The sequence below is a fragment of the Peromyscus maniculatus genome, chromosome 8, assembly GCF_049852395.1.
Source record: "Peromyscus maniculatus bairdii isolate BWxNUB_F1_BW_parent chromosome 8, HU_Pman_BW_mat_3.1, whole genome shotgun sequence".
Taxonomy (NCBI): domain Eukaryota; kingdom Metazoa; phylum Chordata; class Mammalia; order Rodentia; family Cricetidae; genus Peromyscus; species Peromyscus maniculatus.
In genome coordinates this window covers 45945071-45952915 of record NC_134859.1, presented here as the reverse complement: position 1 = coordinate 45952915, position 7845 = coordinate 45945071, and the positions used below count along the sequence as shown (strand labels likewise).

Here is a 7845-nt window from a genome sequence, read left to right as displayed (position 1 = left end):
CCTCATATCTAAAATAAAAACCTTCCCCTCAACCATACCTTGGAGCAGTCATGTCTTCACTGTATACAGGCATGGGAGTGCTAAGGAGCAGGGCTGCCGCAGTGGCCTCTGAGTGGACAATGTTGTTGGTCCTGGTTGCCATGCTGTGACTCTGTGTGGGAGAGTGGGATCCCTCCCTCCTTCTCCATCATTGGGTCACTCCCCAAGGCTGGCACTTTTGCATCTACATGTCATTCAGGACCAGAGATGGAAAGCAGTTTGGAGACTTCCTCTGGGTACAGGGTGTGGTAGCCTTAGGGGTGGTATTGAGACTGGAACCCTAGCCAGACTGACTCAGACAGGGTAGCTGTGACTCAGGTTTTCAAGAACAGAACATGGTGTATGGGGTGAGCTGAGGGGAAGCCCTGGCTCTGTTTCTCAGAAACAGAAGTCAGCTCTGCATCCCTCGTGGCTGGTGGCCAGGACTGGCAGAGTGAGAAGTTGGATGTGGCGCATTCCACAAAGCCCAGGGGAACGACTCTCCACAGAGGCAGCTGGATTTCCGCCTGCACTTCCCACCATTGCTTTACCATATCCTCCTGACTGAGTGTCCCTGATCTGGTTCCAGGGACACTGCCTGTCTTAGTTAGGGTTTCTAATGCTGTGAAGAGACTCCATGACCGAGCAATTCCTATAAAGGAAAACATTTCATTGAGGCTGGCTTACAGTTCAGAGGTTTAGCCCATTATCTTCATGGCAGGTGACATGCAGACAGATATGAATCCGGAGACGAAGCTGAGAGTTTGTCGTCTTGGTCTGCAGGCAACAGGAAGTAAACTGAGTGCCACACTGTGTGTAGCTTGAGCATGGGAGACCTCAAAGCCCACCCCCCACAGTGACACACTTCCTCCAACAAGGCCGTCCTTCTCCAACCACATCTCCTAATGGCGTCCCATCCTGTGGGGGCCATTTTCTTTCAAACCACCACACTGCCCTCAGCGAGCCGGAATGTACCCAGTCTCAGGGACTAGGCAGGGTCAGGCCTGGTTAGTGCTCAGATGGCAGAGCGAGCCTGTGACATGCTGCCAGGGGTAATGGAGGCTCTGAAGCTAAGGTCAGGCCAGGGCGCTGTTACAGTGAGCCTGTGTCCTGAGGTTGGCCGAGGGAAGGGAGGCTGGGCGGCAGGAATCTGAGGGCAGGCCAGAGGGAACAGCAGAGGACAGCAGAGCAGAGGCATGGATCAAGCAGAAGGGTGCGGGGAAAGTGAAGCTTTTTGCTATGAAACAGGTGGTAGGAATTTTTCAAAAGATGTATTTGGGGCTGGAGAGATGGCTCAGCAGTTGAGAGCACTTGTTGCTCGCCGGGTGGTGGTGGTGCATGCCTTTAATCCCAGGACTTGGGAAGGACAGGCACCAAAGCTACACAGAGAAACCCTGTCTCGAAAAAACAAACAACAACAACAACAAAAAAAAAAAAAGCACTCGTTGCTCTTGCAGAAGACCTGGATTCTCATGGTGATTCACAAACATTCTAAACTCCAGCTCAAGGGATCTGATGACCTCTTCTGACCTTTTAGACACTGAGCATACATATGGTACATATACATGCATACAGGCAAAACACCGGCACATATAAATTAAAATCTATACATCTAACTTTTTTTGAAATTAAGAAATACGTGTTTACTTTTGGGGACATGTAGGTGTTGGAACCTAGAAGCGGGAGTCAGACCTCTGGAGCTAGAGTTATGGGTGGTTGTGACTGTCAGATGTGGAGGCTGAAGACTTAAATTCTCCAGTCTTCTGCAAGAATAGCAGCTCTAGGGGCTGGGGAGATGGCTCAGTGGTTATGAGCACTCTCTGCTGTTCCAAAGGTCCTGAGTTCAATTCCCAGCACCCACAGGGCAACTCACAACTGCCTGATGCCCTCTTCTGGTGTGCAGATGTATATGCTGACAAAGTACCCATATGAATGAATGAATGAATAAATAAATAAATAAATCTTAAAAAAATAGCAGCTCTAGGCCGAGGTAGCACATGCCTTTAATCTCAGCACTTGGGAGGCAGAGGCAGGCAGATCTCTGAGTTTGAGGCCAACCTGGTCTACAGAGTGAGTTCCAGGACAGCCAAAGTTTTTTTTTTTTTTGTTGTTGTTGTTTTATTTTGAGACAGGGTTTCTCTGTGTAGCTTTGTGCCTTTCCTGGATCTCGCTCTGTAGACCAGGCTGGCCTCGAACTCACAGAGAGCCACCTGCCTCTTGCCTCCTGAGTGCTGGGATTAAAGGCGTGTGCCACCACTGCCCAGCAACAGCTGAAGTTGTTATACAGAGAAACCCTGTCTTGAAAACTAAACTAAGCTGAGAGAGAGAGAGAGAGAGAGAGAGAGAGAGAGAGAGAGAGAGAGAGAGAGAGAGAATAGCAGCTCTTACATTCTTATGTGCAGAGCTGTGGCCCTACCATCTGTTGCTGTTTTTGAGACAAGGTCTTGCTACTACCTAGGTGTTGTTCTAACAGTTTCCTTCAAGATTGAAATGTTCCGGTGGGGGAGGGGGTTGTTGGTTGGTGAGATGGCTCAGCGGTTAATAGCACTGACTGCTCTTCTAGAGTACCTGGGTTCAATTCCCAGCACCCACATGACAGTTCACAGCTGTCTGTCATTTCAGCTCCAAGGGACCCGACACCCATGGCAAAACACCAATGCACATGAAATTAAAAAAAAAAAAATTTGAAATGTTTGATTCTGCAGGGAAGCTCTTTTAATAGAAAGGTAAACGCCTCAAATCTCTTCAGGAAGTCCCTGTAACTGACCAAATTCACTAGGCCCCTCCCGCCCGAGTAAACAATAAAAGCTAAGCGTTCCTCCAAGACAAGATAAGCTGCAAAGATTCTCAGTCTAGCAAAGCTATAAAAAAGACAAGACCAGCTTCCTGGAAGATGTTCAGACCAACTGAGGCCCCGGGAAAGGACACTCTCCAGCCTGGTGAGCTGCCTGCAGGCTGTGTTTTGTGCTCCAGGTTCCCAGCTTTGTGAGCCGTCACCGTCCTGGTGTGGACCTTGGTGATGCAGCTGTCTTTGAGTCGTTTCTGCTCCTGAAAGTGACAGTCAACAAAACTCCTTGGTTTACCAAATGGGACTTTGGTGGTATCTGTCCTTTGGTCTGTGTGGGTTCCTCATCTGGGATGAGTAGATGTGTATGCCGCCGCATTTCCCCAGGAAAAGTTTTATCATATAACACCAACCCCAATAAAACTCATTGGTTCACTAAGTTGGATTTTGGGGATATCTGTCCTTTGGTCTGTCGTGAGCTCTCTGAGGTGAGTAGATGTTTGTGTTGCGTCTTCCTAGGAAAAGTTTGTCAAACATCAGTGGGCTAGGCTCCATCCTCCTGCCTCAGCCTCTCAAGCACTGGGGGTATGGGCGTGTACAAGCCCGCCCAGCCCCAGGCAGCAGATTTGATTCTTACTGCCATGGTCCTTGTGGAGCAGGCTGTGTAGAGCCGTTTCCAGTACGAGGTCTGAACTTCTCGGCTCTACCATCCCTAGCCACGCATGCGCAGACCTTGCTTCCGTTTCTGGGAAACAGAGCCAAAGGCTTTCTCTCAGTTCAGACATGTGTGTAAATGAACTATGAGCTTCAGTTTCCTTACACATTTGGGGGCTCTGTCCCCGGCTGATGAGGGATCACAAGAAGACCAACTGCCACCCCCTCCCAAACCTATCACCGACCTGACAGCTCACAGAGAACTCAGCTTATAATGAATGTCTCACTAGCCAGCAGAAGTAGTCCCAGACTCCCCACATCCAGACACGACTCATGGACCAGCTCCACTGGAGCATCTGGTCTCTTCTCTCTTGGCTCAGCAAACCTACCCAGGCACTGAGGCCTGTGACCAGGACCTCACACGAGTCAGAACCACAAGTAAACAAGAACTGTCCCACAGATTACAACCTAAACAGGATGTCACCATCTGGAGGACTTGTGAAAGCAGGATGAACAGCCGGAGAAGGCCCCCAGGGCAGGGTGACCCCTGACCCCCCCAACCCTGCTAGCATTGGCCAGACCAAACATGAGAAGGGTGTGCGTGGGCTGGACCATACACATTTGTGGTTGGAAGTGGCGGGGTAGACATCTCAGATGCTTAAGAAACCGTGGTGTGAGGTTCCTGAAGAACAGGGCCAGGGGATGAACAGAAGGCTCCTGTCCCATGCTCGAGCTTAGTTTCCCCATCTGTGCAATGGGTAGCCACAGAGATGTGGAAGCAGGGCTGGGTGGGGGCTGACAGGTGCCAGCTGGTTAACCTGTCCCTCTGCCGTTGCCGGGGGTGTGTGGGAGGCTTGTGCTTAGCAGCCCAGATGGAGAGAATGGGGGTGCAATTTGTCATGTTTCTGTTCAGAGCCTCTCAGCTAAGTGCCTTCATAGAAAATTATTAGTGGGCTGGGCGCCTCCGCCGGTTCGTCTACCCTTCCCCTCGGCCGCCTCCTTTCAACCTTGTCCGCCGGTTGGCGCGGTCTCCGTCACAGCGGCGGCCGCTCCTGTCGTTAGCTGCGGCTCCTCTCCCTCCGTCCCCGCCCCACCAGGTCCCGGGGTCGGCCCAGCCATGGCTCTACTCACGGCGGCAGCCCGGCTCCTGGGAGCCAAGAATTCATCCTGCCTTGTTTTTGCTGTCCGGCATGCCAGTTCTTCCACGAATTTGAAAGATGTACTGAGCAATCTGATACCTAAGGAGCAGGCCAGAATTAAAGCCTTCAGACAGCAACATGGGAAGACGGTGGTGGGCCAGATCACTGTGGACATGATGTATGGTGGCATGAGAGGCATGAAAGGACTTGTGTATGAAACATCAGTTCTTGATCCTGATGAGGGCATCCGTTTCCGAGGCTACAGTATCCCTGAATGCCAGAAACTGCTGCCTAAGGCTAAGGGTGGGGAAGAACCCCTACCTGAGGGCTTATTTTGGCTGCTGGTGACTGGAAAGATGCCAACAGAGGGACAGGTATCTTGGCTCTCACAAGAATGGGCGAAGAGGGCAGCTCTGCCTTCTCATGTGGTCACCATGCTGGACAACTTTCCAAATAACCTGCACCCCATGTCTCAGCTCAGTGCAGCCATCACAGCCCTCAACAGTGAGAGTAACTTTGCCCGGGCATATGCAGAGGGGATCAACCGAACCAAGTACTGGGAGTTGATTTATGAAGACTGTATGGACCTAATTGCCAAGCTACCTTGTGTTGCAGCAAAGATCTACCGGAATCTTTACCGGGAAGGCAGCAGCATTGGGGCCATTGACTCTAAGCTGGACTGGTCCCACAATTTTACCAACATGTTAGGCTATACTGATGCACAGTTCACTGAGCTTATGCGTTTGTACCTCACCATTCACAGCGACCATGAGGGTGGTAATGTAAGTGCCCACACAAGCCACCTGGTGGGCAGTGCCCTTTCAGACCCTTACCTGTCCTTCGCAGCAGCCATGAACGGGCTGGCAGGGCCTCTCCATGGACTAGCGAATCAGGAAGTGCTCGTCTGGCTAACACAGCTACAGAAGGAAGTTGGCAAAGATGTATCAGATGAGAAGTTACGAGACTACATCTGGAATACACTCAATTCAGGACGGGTTGTCCCAGGATATGGTCATGCAGTACTGAGGAAGACTGACCCCCGATATTCCTGTCAGAGGGAGTTTGCTCTGAAACACCTGCCTAACGACCCCATGTTTAAGCTGGTTGCTCAGCTCTACAAGATTGTGCCCAATATCCTCTTGGAGCAAGGGAAGGCCAAGAACCCTTGGCCCAACGTAGACGCTCACAGTGGGGTGCTGCTCCAGTACTATGGCATGACGGAGATGAACTACTACACAGTCCTGTTCGGAGTGTCGAGGGCACTGGGTGTGCTGGCACAGCTCATCTGGAGCAGAGCCCTAGGCCTACCTCTAGAGAGGCCCAAATCCATGAGCACGGACGGTCTGATGAAGCTGGTGGACTCTAAGTCAGGGTAAAACGGGAGATTGGGGACATGACTAAGAAAATGAGGAAGCTTACAAATAAAGTATAATTTTGTTTTGTTTCAGGGGCCTTTAAGACTTAAGATTAAACTGTTTCTGAGGCACTGAAAAAAAAAAAAAAAAAAAAAAAAGAAAAAGAAAATTATTAGTGATCATTGCCGTATATTCTCAATTTACCTTTTTTTTTTTTTTTTAAGAAATGGAGTATGTAGCCAAGGATAATCTTGAACTCCTGATTCCTGATTCTCCTGCATCACCTCCCCCCACCCCTACCTTTTTTTTTTTTTTTTTTTGAGACAGAGTCTCTCTAGTTCCAGCTGTCCTGACCCTCCCTATGTGGAGAGCTTCTGGAGTGTTGGGATTAGAGACGTCTCCTCCTGCCCCCTACCACCTGGTTCACCTTCCCCTCAAGAGACAGGGTTACAGGCGTGTGCCCCCACTCCAGATTTCCACTTGAACTTTTTTTTTTTTTTTTTTTGGTTTTTCGAGACAAGGTTTCTCTGTGTAGCTTTGCGCCTTTCCTGGAACTCACTTGGTAACCCAGGCTGGCCTCGAACTCACAGAGATCCGCTTGCCTCTGCCTCCCGAGTGCTGGGATTAAAGGCGTGCGCCACCACCGCCGGGCCACTTGAACTTCTTTTGGATTAAAGGAGAGAAGAAAGGAAGAGGGAGTGAGCTAAGAAAGGAAGGGAGAGAGAGGAAAAAACCTAGAATTGAGAAAGAGGCAAAAGAAAAAAAAGTTGGGGGAGAGGTGGGGACGTAGCGCAGCTAAGGAGTGCTTCCCAGCATGCATGGTGCCTTGGGTTTGGTCTCCCGCACTTCATAAGCTGGTCCTGAACCGATAATCACAGCACTCAGGAGGTAGAGGCAAGCAAATTTCCGTGAGTTTGAGGCCAGCTTGGTTTCTGTGGTGAGACCCTATCTCAAAAAGGCAAAAATGGATTAACAAAGAGCCATCAATCTTGAATACTCTAGTTTAATCCCTGGCACCCATGTGGTAGACAGAACTGACTTCCACACGTCGTCCTCTGACTTCTACTCCGGCACCCTGGCATGTGTAAACACACACACACACACACACACACACACACACTCACACTCACACTCACGCCTGGGGATATGTTTGTGTGTGGCTAAGTTTGCATTTTCCTGCTCTATGGGGCCCTGATCTTCCGTCCTCTTTCTGGACTGTCACATCTTGACGTTTCATTGGTCTGTGTCTGTATCACTTTCCTCCGGGGAGGCCCGGGGACAGACCTTCCGCCTCCCTCCTTACTGCAAAGGAGAAGAAGCTAGGCAGGGCAAAGGCAGCAGGAGAGCTGCCCTGCAGGTCTGGGGAGGTTTCTAGATCACCCTGCTGATGCTCTGTCAGCCTGGCTTGGAGCTGCTTCCTGTCCATAGTCTAGCCCTCTGGGCAGTTCTCTGAGTGGGCAGTTTATCCATCGCTCAGCAGAGGCAAGAGGCAGTTCAAAGCTCAGAAAGTAACAATGACCTGTTCCCAGCCATGCAGCATTGGTGGGACGGGCCTCCTTGTTGCCGGGAACTGTGTTTTCCCCAGATGCTTATGGAACCAGGGTTGTGTCTAGACAGGTTGTGTCTAGACATGGGGGGCAGTTTCCAAATGGGACGGCTGGAGGGATGGAATAGTCCTTCCATCCTGCTCCATCGCTTTCACTTTTCCCACCAGGGACAAGGTACAGCCACCCACCAGACCCCGGTCTACTTGGTCTGTGTGATAACATTTTGGGCAAGGTTTGGTCTCAGGGTGGTGGTGGCTTCTCATGCTTTTCTGGGGATGAGGATTATGGGGCTCGTCTCAAAGCAGCACCACCTAGTTGGAGCAGTCCCAAATGGCGTACAACATTTC

At 50.6% G+C, this 7845-nt stretch overlaps 1 pseudogene across 1 annotated transcript; it reads left to right on the top strand.

Annotated features, from left to right (window-relative positions):
• Positions 1 to 4413: 4413 nt before the first annotated feature.
• LOC143266875 (citrate synthase, mitochondrial pseudogene) lies at positions 4414 to 6043 on the top strand (annotated as a pseudogene). The gene has a single exon (XR_013041675.1). The product of XR_013041675.1 is annotated as a citrate synthase, mitochondrial pseudogene (transcript).
• The last annotated feature ends 1802 nt before the right edge of the window (positions 6044 to 7845 follow it).